Below are 12,978 nucleotides of genomic sequence, written 5' to 3'. Positions count from 1 at the left end.
GCCCTGTGAAGATCATGGATTCCCACCCCCCCTGCCATAGGCAGGGACACCTCCCACTAGACTAGGTTGCCCAGGGCCACGTCCAGCCTGGCCTTGAACACCTCCAGGGACCGTGAACAACACATTGTGAAATAGAAATGTGAAGAACAGCTCCTACTGACCATCGGAACTAAACTGGGCAGGAGATATATCGGGATGTCAGGCAATGGGCACAAACTGAATTACAGAAAATTCAACTTCAGCGTAAAAAAACTTTCTTTACTGTGAGGGTTATCCCGGAACTAAACTGGGCAGGAGATATATCAGGATGTCAGGCATGTCAAACTCTGGAACAGGTTGCCTAGGGAGAATGTGGAGTTTCCATCCTTAGAGATATGCAAAAGTATGTTAGAAACAGCCCTGGGCAACCTGACCTAATAGATTCTGCTTTGATTGGCATGGCTGGATGAGAGACCTCCAGAGATCCTTTCCAACCTCAACTATGGTGTGATTCTGTTATGATAAGTCTGAGGCCACAGAAGACCAACAGGTATATTCATAGAACTAAAGAAGTACCAAAAATATACGGTTTAGGAGTGAGAAGAATAGAAGGATATACAACTCATTTTTAACTATAGGGTTGTCCTCACAGCTGCTCTGTTTCATTCTGACACATTCCATGTCTTGATAAAGCTATCTGAAAATTGGTTCCAACAATGTACAGGAAAAGCCGCGGTTGGTAGCAATGTTGTTTATGGACAGAAACTGCTCTATACCACAGCAACACTAGTTAACTTGGAACAGATTTACAAGGATAGGCAGGATTTTTTCTGTATAGTATAAGTGATTGCTTCCAGAAGTGAATTTTTAACTTCATCTGTTTTGACCATTACCATGTAACCAAAAGAAAGAGTCATCCATTTCTCTTATTTGGAGTGAAAAAGATTCTTTCTATTAACCCATCACTATTCAACAGTATGGAAATTTCCTGAAAAATGAAAATGCATCGAAATGTCAAAAATAATAGTAGTTCAACTATGACAACAAATACAATTGCTGCTGATTTCCTGAATTTGCAGCTGTCTTTTTTGTTTTCTTTAAAAAAAAACTTGTTTGCCTGAAGGAACTGCTTTTTTTTAAGTTTTATTTTTTACACAAGCGCACACACCCCATCCCCCATCCCCCATTGAAATGCTGCAAAATATAAATGATATTTCACAATGCACCACATTAAAAACATTGTGGTATTGTAAAGTACCAGAGTGTTTTAAGTGTCAGACATTGATGATTTGGGAAAAGATGTGCTGCAAAATTACTGCCAGGTTTTATAGAATTATTGTAGTGGCATGTTAAACATGCAAAGAAAATCCGACTCTCAAACACTTGCACATTGTCATATTTGAATACTGATCTATTAATAATGTTTCCATAAAATATTTTCATGTGATTAGGGTTAAACACACGAGCAAGAGAAATGAGAGATTATATGAAGCTGTGCCTTGAGGTGCTTTCTTGACTCCCACCATCTTCTATTTGGACAGGGTTTTAAAAAACAGACATTGATTTTGGAAACCCACTATACATATCTGAAGATGCTTTCAAGTGTTTGACAGCATTCACCTTTCAAAATCAGGTCAAATTCTACAGCCAAAACCTGCAGTGCCTATAGTGTCTTTTGGATGTATTGGTCAGGATTCTTACGCAATTGTCATCTCTTTAATAAGAAATTAATAAGTAGCAGGTTGTAGTATGAATAACCAACAAAGTTTTCTGTATCTGTACTTTAACACTTTCTCTCTTGGTTTGATTTCCAGACAAATTTTCAAATGCAAACCCTTCTGTCTACCCCAAATAAAAGGTAGGTACATTTAGAGTGAATCATTGACAGTTTACCAGAGCAGAGTCATCTCCAGAAGTAAGCATGTGAGTGGTTTCCACCTTTTCCCAGATGTGAGCCCGTTTGTCATTCTGATCCTCTGTTTCTGTTTAATGGCAGCTCAAAATGCCAGCCTGAGGATTTGAAGCAAATATAACTGACTGACAAGCTTTCCACTGTATTTCCGAGCATTGTGATCTCTCTTGGATGAATAATCCCTAATTTGGGGGGGGGGGGAGGGAGGGGGGCACTAGTCTAAAAAAAGCACGGTTACGGTGAACTATTTATCAACTAAATAAAATGCTTATGTTTATGAATGAAAAATTAAATAGTTTGGAAATTTACAAGCTACAAATACTATTTACAATTATTCTCATGTAAAACTGGTGCAATTCCTTCAGAACCAGTTTTGTCTATCCAGCTGGTCACCTTCTCTTTTATAAGTGCATATATTGCCAAGAAGCCTTGACTATGGGATGGAAAATAATGACAATCAACATCCCAGGAAACATTTTATGAATATGAAAACATTTCTATTCTGCATCTGGGTAAAACCAAGACTTTTCAAAAGTTTTTCATTGAAAGCCAAGAGGAAAAGATCCGCCTGAGAAAAGCCAGTAGTGTGGTGGTTGTGACCCTTACCCAGAAACATCAAAGGGAATTCAGGAGCTAAGACAAGGGTCTTCCAAAAGTCAGTCATTCCTCTTATGTCAGTTCCCATTCTCAAGGTTATAAGGTTATAGGGGAAGTCTGTGGAAGAAATTGGAACTGGTCCTCAGATCATTTTGGTGTTATCAGCCACTCTAACAAGGACCATCCCTTCTGTCACGAGCTAGCCAGAATTTCACTTTCATACGCTGAACTATGCGGCCATGTTTAAGATATTCATTAAGAATTTGTCTAGACTTGAGTCCCTGAGCTTTCATTTCTCTGAGTTTGCCTGCATAGACTCAGATTCAGTCTTCACTGTGTGAAGAAAATGGATGCAAAGTCCTGTCCAATTGGTCAAACAACTCACCCACTGCACTCTGACTCCCACAAAATATGCACTGACATCTTTTTGGGGACTATGTGATTTAAAAACCAAGGGAGTTGTTACTGAACTTGGAACTTACAGAATCATGAATCTTCATTGGCCAAAATTTGCTTTCTGACTCATGATAAGGGAGAATATGATTCATAGGAGTCTCTTCTTGTGATTTATATCACAATATATACGGTTTGTCACACAAAAATTTTCTATAGAGAGAATGGAGATCTGAGTAAAGCTGAAATATAACATCCAGAACCAATCAAGAACATTTAGCTAAATTACTTTGATTGACAGCCACTTGGCTAGTTGATTAAAAAAAAATTCTCCATTTTCCACAGAAAGCAGTCCTTATCAAGAGTGGTTCCAGCTGAAAATGTCTGGCAAGCCCCATTCACCACTGCAGTGTTTTTAACACACGACAGAATAATTCATCTTACAAATGAGCACCACTTCATGCTGTGATGAAATGCAGCCACACACAGTTGAACATCACTTTACATGAATGCACCAATACGTAGAAAATACCTTGCAAATGAGAAAGTAGGTGCATGTGTTTAAATTCTCAGTCTTATAAACCAGTAATCTTTCTTTCCATGCAGCTCTGCTAATGGTTCACCTATCAAATCCAGTATTTAAAAATCTGCACAAACCTTCTACATATAGTATGTATGTATTTCCCTTCTATTCTATCTACCTAACATTGATTCATCTGCTCAACTTTCTAATATTTTATTCACACGCTATTATAGACCTTTGAATGTCAGTTACCCCACGAGATGAATGGTGAGCCCAACTAAGAGAATTCACATTCCAGTCAGCTGTTTTCCTCTCTTTTTTTGGTCACTTGTTTGTCTAGTGGTGATTAAGGTTGCAGTTCCACTCATTAGTGAAGTGTATTAAACGGTAATATCGATAACTGACAACAGCACTGCAGCAGGACTGACTGTTCCACAAATCTATAAAAACATGCCAAATAAAGCTTTCCGAACATCGTGTCTCCAGGCATGGTAGAAATGTTTACTCCCTGCTTCCTAGCCTGGCTCATGATCAATGTAAGGGATATAACAAGAGAGTGCCTGTTAAGCACAGTAGCACTATGCTTTGTGCTTTCAAGTAAAACTGCCTTACCCTCAGAGGTGCCAGGATAGCTTTACTCCGTGTTGGGGGGAAAAAAGTAAGAAAAAAAAAAATTAAAAAGAAAACAACCGTCGCACCTCCTCTACATGAATTGCTTCATGAAGCATCAGTTACAAATTCTCAGAGGTCAGGATTCTGTTATATACTTAAAGAAGTCTTGTGCTCTTAGAAATTATACTCGGGATCTTGTTGTAATACTGAGGTATCAGCCTGAGGCATTTTCCACTTCAGGGACCTGATGTGACAGATTAATAACTGCCCTTACCATAAAGACCTTTTAAGACATAACCGATGGATGGAATAAAGGGAAGTTGGAGATGGCACTGGGAGAAACAAGTAGAGAGAATAAGGTTACAAAACTAATGGGATATTTTAGCCCAGAAGAGGAAGATGAACATTTTTAAAACCAGCTTGAAAAAGTAATCACAATTTACCACTAACCTTCTTATTACCAGACAGCTGTGTGATGGAGAAGTCTTACTGAAAAAGAAATCTGTGTGTGCCTATTTGTGTGTGGGCAGGGGATGGCTTAGTTTTACGAAGAAATACGGGATATGCAATCATGTTGTTTGTCTGTGTAGATTTTAATCCATTTTCACCTAATAGTGGCCAATTTCAGACAAATTCAGCAAAGTATCAGAATCTCAAAGGCATTACATTCTGACATAAAAAAGATCAGTGTGACACGCAATGCAGGAATTGCATTTAGCCCTGGTGTCATTTCACATCAATGATGAAGAGTTGAGACAATCTCTATGGGTCCCTGGCCAGCTGGCCAATTGGCTCTGTCATTTCTTGCCCTTCTGCTCAAAAAGGTCAGTAGGTGATGCTTGAGAATCAGTGACATCATGAAGGGAGTGAGGGAGCTCGGGAAGAGAGAAAACAAGGAAGGGTATTGTTCTAGAGGTGAGGGACATAAGAAAGAGGGTGTTATAATAGATGTGAAAAGGTAGAGAGAACTCTTAAGAGGAATTTAGTAGTACTATAGTGATTGATTTAGAACGAATTGCGGGGAATCTGAGTATGCTACATTTCAACACGCACTGCCGTGGGAGACCAAACCCCTCACATTACTCAGTTTCAATCATAACTTGAAATTTTGTACCTTTTTAAAAGTCCTAATAGAAAATGGATCAGTCTGTGCTTCAAGTCTGAGTTGCCTTGAAAACATCATTCTTTTTCTTGAAGAGAGGGAGCCATCAAACACACTGTTCCTGTCCTAAATCCACTTTATTCCAAAATCCTCTCATATCCTGGTCACTAAGGGCCACTATGCAGCAGCATCTCATGTTCAGAAAAAGCATTCCCATTACTCTGCCACAGCATAAATTACTTATCTCTACAGAAAATATTACCAGGCCACTGTGTCGACATCACAAGTTCTAAGAGCAATTTTCCAAGGTTAGCAGGCTTCAGTTTCTCAAATCTGTGAGACTCATAAATTTGCTGTTAAAGACTGTTCAGTAGTGTAACAGCTTTTGCTTTCAGGACACATTTCTTGACCTTATATTACATTATTATATTCATTCTAACAACTTGTCCTTTTACATGAGTGAATTGTCCTAACAGTCAGGAGAGAAGGCAGCTGTAAAACATTTGGTTGTCATTAACGTGCTTAGTTCCCTTTAACTAATTCTGTACCTAAGAGAGTTAGGAAACTTGAGAGATCACCTGATCCATCACCACCCTCCCATATCAAGACCATTAAACCAAAATCCTTTGTGAGAAGGAAAGAACAAACCTGCAGATAACTCTACAGAGGTGTGCAAGACCAGCTGTAGTGTCTCTTCAGTAAATGGTGAGTTGGATATCTCTGGACTGAGGATAGCAAAACTGGAGAACATTTATCACATGATTGTTTTCAGCTAACTTGCATGCTTTCAAAGGCTGGTTCCTTTGAGCTATGATTTTATTCCCCAGAGGACGCCCATAATCTTCCCCTTTCCAAAGCCATTGGAGGATCCATCAGCCTTGAACAATGCAGGACTCTACTGGATTCCATTTCAGGAGTTCCTTCCTGAAAACCTCCAAACTGTTACACTTATTCCCACAACAATTCCATTCATCTCTGGGCTTTGGAGAAGTAATAAAGTTAGAATAAAGGAATAGTTTGGGATGAAAGGTCCCTCTAGAGGTCTCCTGGTCCAACCTCCCCACTCCAAGGGGGCTGAAGCTTTGAAGTGAGAGCAAAACTGAAAGTACAATGGTCTTCTCCCAGTGACCTGCTGTAGGACTGCATCTCAACTCCAAAATATACACACTGAAGAGAGAACAATGTAGTTAATTAGCAGAATGGAAAATGTTGACCAAAATCCCTGAGCTGAGATCCTATAACTGATACTTGTGTGGACTATGCTTCTCTTTGTTTTCAACCCATGGGTCTTCTGGTCATCTGTGGTCTTCATAAAACAGTTAAAACTTCTAATCCCATTGGTCTGGTCCATACTACCTTCCACTGCAAACTGCTGGAGTGTTACTTGCATGCATTTCATGCTCCACCTCTTCTTCCCGCTCCATTTGGTTTTGGGTGTGGAGACCTACCACTGACTGCAATAGGAAGAGTGTTCATCTCTTAATTTAGATGAACTCATCTCTGTAATTACTTACAGGGTTTCCCATGGTACTAGAGGGGGGATGTTTTGCCAGATTTAAAAGATTCTTGTCACTGCTCAGGGATAGTTTTGTCAGTGAAACTATCTGGGAAGTTACTTAAATCTCTTCAAAACTGATTTCCAAAGTTTAGTTCTTATAACAGAGGTGACTACATTGTTTGTCACAAAAGGAGAATTACATGTGTTAAGAGACTAAGAGACTTCCTTATTTTTAGAAATGAATAATATTTTTAGGTGTTGCTATGGAAGCAGCTTTGAACGTGATCAGAATAAGGTAATACAAGACTTAAAATATACCTGCAGAAAATTGCCTACTCACTCTTTGAGCACCCTAAAGACCTCAGGAAATTTATAAGGTGACATAAGCCATAAATATAAGCAGAGTCATTACATAACTCTAATCAGTTGAAATAATTTCAGAAATGGATCCTGAAATTTGTGGTGATGAGGTACACTCTTGAAACTGTAACATCCACTGTAAGACATTTTGTCTGGAGGGAACTTAACCTTATTCAGTAAAAATCTTCCCGTGTAGGAAGACATTTGCTGCAAAACAGGAGACCCATTGATACTCAAATTTGTAGAATTATGGGTCTGTTTTAATCTCCTACTCTAGAAGTAAACAGCTATATAAGATTATCTGTCCAGTTATACTTTCAGTGAACTCCTCCTAGTTGAATGAATAAAGAGCAAGATCACAGAATCACAGAATCTCCTAGATTGGAAAAGACCTGTAAGATCATCTAGTCCAATCATTAACCTAATAGTGGCAAGCCCACCACTAAACCATGTCCCTGAGTGCTATATTTACATGACCCTTAAGTACCTCCAGGGATGAGGACTCCACCACTGCCCTGGATAATGCGTTCCAATGCCTCATGACCCTTTCAGTAAAGAAATTCTTCCTAATATCCAATCTAAACTTCCCTTGGTGCAATTTGAAGTCATTTCCTCTTGTTCTATCACCTGTAACTTAACAGAACAGGTCGACTCCCACCTCTCTGCAACCTCCTTTCAGGTAGTTGTAGAGAGTGACAAGGTCTCCCCTGAGCCTCCTCTTCCCCAGGCTAAACAACCCCAGTTCCCTCAGCCACTCCTCATAAGAGGTGTTCCAGACCCCTCACCAGTTCCGTTGCCCTTCTTTGGACACACTCCAGCGCCTCAATGTTCTTGTGGTAAGGGGCCCAAAACTGAGCACAGTACTCAAGATGTGGCCTCACCAGTGCCGAGTACAGGGGTAAGTGATGCCTGTCAAAATCTTAAGACCTTCAGGCAATACATATTGGGTCAAAAATTCCCCCACATTCTCTCAGCTTGGGGTATCTCACAATATTAGGCACTTTATCTTTCTACTAAATGACAAATAGGTAACTCACTAGAAGTACCATCCTAAATCTATTTAATCAGTAAATATACAAATATCAACAGCATGTATGAAGAAATATTGTGAGGAAATGAATGTTTAGAACTTCCACTGAAAACAAGGTGAGGTCCATAGAAAAACTGGTCCGTCTTTTGCCTGGGTAAAGCCTACCACGAGGCCAGTTATCTGACCAAACACTGTGAAGCATTAGTTGTGTTGTTTCTCCTTTTCTCACTAACCCTCAGCCCTGAGGATGGAAGTCCACGGGTAGAAAGGGGAAAATGGAGAAGTTAATGTATTGTTTCTTCCTGACACCCTCTGAAATTTCCTCTCGAGAAAAGGTGCAAAAGTGGCTGAGACCTTTATACGTTTGCAAATCCTTTCACCCTTCGCTCCTGTAAGGAAATTTGGGACGCTGAATATGGAGAAAAGTTTTAATGTCTTACGTAGACTTTTTCAAAATTTATTTCACAGGGACATAATTTGGCCCACAGTTTAAAAGAGAGGGGAAAAAAAAAAAAAAAAAAAAAGACCTAATTCTCCTGTGAATTTAACTTTTTGGGCTTATGAAAATCTGTGATAGTTGAACGACAAGTTGTAGCAAAATACCCCGGGATCGATTGGCATAGGTAAAAATGGTTCCTGAAGGTAGAAAGTAGTGCTGAACTAAGACATTGCAGTTTCACCAAGAACACACATTAATGTGAGCTTCTACTTTTTGATTGTGCTTGATGTACTGCAATCACCATTATAGTTGACAGGAGCAACACTTGAGTGCTGTCAGTCAGCCCAGATCCCATCTAGAAAAGAGAAGGGAAGGGAATTTGTCAGTGTGTACAGGCACAGGTGAAATTCCAGTAAGCAGCTGTAGTCTCTAACTTCCAAGAAACATTTATAACTGGAGTATTTCTAGTAAATATTTCTAGTTGCTCAAGGTTGGCTCAAATTTTGAATATTTTCTTAGAACAGTGCACCTTTTCTGTTCATGGCTGGGAGGAAAATAGCAGTATGCAAAAAAAAAACAAAAAAACAAAACCACACAACAAAACCAACCCCCAAAAAACCAGCCAAACAAAAAAACCCAGGAAGAAACTACCTCTGTAATTCAGCTTAAAGTCTTAAAATACTTTCTTCAAGCAGAGAAGCAACTGGTAATTCAGGGTAGGAATCCCCTTGATGGTCAAGATACCTAAATTTAAGACTGCAGATTAATAAACCTGAATGTAGGTCCCTCTCTGTGCATTGGGTGTTTATTCAAAGGAGATTTAATCAATTTAACTCAGTGGAGCCTAAAGAGTATGAGATTTCCAGGGCTTAAACCTGTGAATTCAGAACCTTTCTTGAGGTCCTGGGAAAAACAAGTAAACAGCATCACTTCAGAAGGTTAGATCTAACAGTCAGTACAGTAAATCCATTAACAATACCACAAAAGCTCTTCAGGGCATGAACTGATTCCTATTTTGTGTATGTGTGGGATCTAGTGTTTTGAGATCTTCTTAGCAGGTTTTTAAACCTGATTATTAAGAACCCAACGATAATGATGGCACTAATTCATTTATGTCCTTGTCACCAACATGCTTAAAACACTCCTGGATTATTACTGTGTCTACACCTCTATCTAAATGTTCTCCAAGCCTGACAGCATGAATCAACCTTCCAAGTATAAAAATGGAAATGATGAAACAATTTTCTCTGGAACAGGCAGTATGAATTATATATATTTTTGGTCCTACTACATTGCCAAGATTAAAAGATGAAACTATGTTTATCATTACCCATGAAGCATCTGAAGTGTTTCACTGAATGATATTGACAAAATATAGAAAATATAGGAAGGAATAGGTGAAAGGAAAAAACAAATGGGGTATAGAAAGGAGTGACTGACAAGGTAAAATATCCTGCTTAGCTAAACAACAGATGCAAAGGAATGTGGGGAGAGAGTCTAATATTTGAAGATTTTAGAATTATACTGCAAATTGTGTCTAACTAAAGAAAAAAATACTATATTGTCAGGGACGTGGATACATATATCCTAATAGACCATTCCATCTCTGAACATTGTGTTTAGCTGTTGGCCTTCTGTGAACTCTCTCCAGCTTGTCAGCATTTAATGCCTTTTGCTCTACAAGCTTTTAGAAGCAGGATCATGCAGGCATTCATTTAAGCTTTTGTCAATAGTGCTGCAGTAATTTATTGACAAAGTACGATTTGGGATTCAGAGCCTGGGTCATCCAACAGTTTGCAACACTGCAGTGAGTTAATCCAGGGAGTGATTTTAGGATTTTAAGAATAGGTTATGCAAATCTGCCAAGAATGGTCTCAGTAGCTGTTCCTGCCTGATGAGAAGGGACAAGGAAGGTAACTTCTTGTCACCCTCCAAGCTTTAGCATGTGGAAGGAAAAAAAGTAAGAATAATTTTGCTTTGCTGCAGACAGTTGTTTTCCTTTTTTCCGTTTTAAAATTGTTTCTTCTCCATTAAGAGGTGGATTTTTTTCATGTTTGAATGCCTGAAAGCCCAACATGAAATCCACACAAAATGTCCTCCATGTCTCATCTACTCCACTTGAAATCACCTATAACAACTCCCTGCTGTTAACTTGTGCAAAAGTGAAGCTCCTTATTCAGTGATTTTGAAATTCAGTGATTTTGAAATTCAGCACCCCTTGATACACTATTGCTCATGTCCCCACACCTGCAGAACAACTATTATGTGCTCCCTGCTGGAGAAAATGAAGAGAAAAGACCTAAACAGCCCATACTAGTTCAGTGTTTCTCTTGGTTCCAGTTTGCTTGGGACATAATAATGATGAACACAAAAATTTTAGAATAACAATTATTTAGAGTGAAAAAAGGGAAAAAAAAAAAAAAAAAGCAATCCAATTTCCAGAATTATTCTTTGTACCAATATTTGACCCTATTTGTGTAAATCCAGTGAAGATTTTTTCTTTCAGCCTGGACATATCGATTGCTTTATTCTTCATTACAACATCTGTTTATTCCAGGCCTGAACAAAACAAATAGACCTATCTTTTCTCACCTAATACCCTTTTTGTTCATTTGGTCTTTTTCAGTTCCATTTGCTGTTTAAAACAGAATGGAAGAATCTGAATAAAACCCCAAACTTTAATAAGGGTAGTAAAAGAAAACAAAGCCAAAAAACATTGAATAAGAACCTGGTGCAAAACAAGAATAAAGTGAGGTTTTTCTCACCAGCCAAGGAAAAAAACAGGTGAGCATTTAAGAACTCTTTTAGTATTCAAGAGAAACCTGACTCCCAAACTTTCCTGTGTCTTCCACCTCCACATACATTACAGTTCCCTTGTAACTAGATAAATTCAAGAATAATAAGCCAAAATCCCATGGTTGCCTCAAATTTGGACATCATTCTGGCATGTTAGTGACCTGACAGGACAAAACTATCCAAGACCACTTCCTCACCTCCCCTACACCAGCACTTGTGTTTCTGCAGCAGGACAGAGGAACTGATTCAGCTGAAAGAAGCACACACACAAAAAGTCAATTAGTTTCCAGCTGATAAAATCTCTAATCTGTTTCTTTCTGCAGCCACATGTGTGCTAGTGTAGCACAAAAGCTCCATGCAGAGCTCCATCTTGGGCTGGATTGAAGTGTCTGTGTACCTACAGCTTGAGAATTGCATTTGTCTGTTTTGGAGAAATACTGTTAGATCTCATGGTTTATTAACTGCAAAGGATTATGAAACTCCCTGACAGTAGGTTTTGCAGAAGAACTATTTCTTTTATAAATCAGCCCTCTTCAGTTGCTGTCAATTGCTTACTATAAAGTCTCCTTGATGTTGTGAATTTGTTGCTCACGATCTAGAAAATTGCATCCAGTATGACCAGGATCATTACAGAAGTGATGAACCTATTCCAAGTAAAAAAAACAAACAAAGAATGAGAAAATTTAGAGTAATAATTTTTTTTTGTTTGTTTTACTGTGTAATTGATTTCTTATAAACTTTATGTGTGTGCCTCAACACCCCCACCCCCTTTTCCCTGTTTTCATATTTTTCTACAAAACATGCCTTTAGCTTTGCACCTTACCCTTTAAAAACTCTCTCCCATCAAAACTTTTCCTTCCTTCTTTTTTCTTCATCCAAAAAACCAAATTGGTCATTCATGCACTTCCTACTAGCCTTGCTTGTTTTTCTGTGTTTATTCTATGATCCCAGTTTTGATTTTAAACTGCAGCTGTGCTCTTGTTTTCTCCTCGACAATGTGAGAATTTTCTCTTTTATTAAATTAAAAAAAACCAATCCATAGTATCCATTTTCATCTCCAATAACTATTGTTTCCCCCTTTCTTTGTCTGCAGCCGCCCCCCTGGAGTTCCTCTCCCTTAATTCCATTTTAGCCTCCCTCACCTCCGTTCTTTGTTTCATGCTCACTTATTTCACCATTCTCTCTCATGTCTCCTTGACGAAAAAATCAGAATATGTATATTGTCATCTTTCTTCACCTGTCAGCCATCTTCTCTAGGGCTGATCAGGCACTTTTTCTTCAAGTTTTCCCTTCCTAAGATCCATGAGTTTTTCTTTTCCCATCTTTTAGTTTCACTAGGCACTACTGATATCTTTCAGGGGATCACTGTTTACTCTCTCTCTACTCTTTTATGACGGTTATGCCTTCACTTTCACAGGTAACCCTGAGTGACCAGTTGGGTTCTTGAACTCTACAGTCTGGATACATGTATCCTAGATGTCAATGCAGTCAGATTAATCAAATCCCTTCCGTGGTCTCTGTTTTCCAAGGAAATCTTGTCTGATGCTTCAAACCCAGAAGGGCTACAACAGCGTTCTTAGTCTTTTCACTGATTGATTGCACTATTTTCTTTGTTAACCAATAAATACATATAACTATCACACTGATCCATCAATCCATTGAACTAGGAGTCTCCATCAACATAGGGGATTTCATCTCTAAATCCTTCTGATCATCTTTGAAGATATTAACTTTTAT

This window comes from Charadrius vociferus, unplaced genomic scaffold (assembly GCF_000708025.1).
Source record: "Charadrius vociferus isolate BGI_N301 unplaced genomic scaffold, ASM70802v2 scaffold12, whole genome shotgun sequence".
NCBI classification, from domain to species: Eukaryota; Metazoa; Chordata; class Aves; order Charadriiformes; family Charadriidae; genus Charadrius; species Charadrius vociferus.
This window is presented reverse-complemented; position numbering follows the sequence as displayed.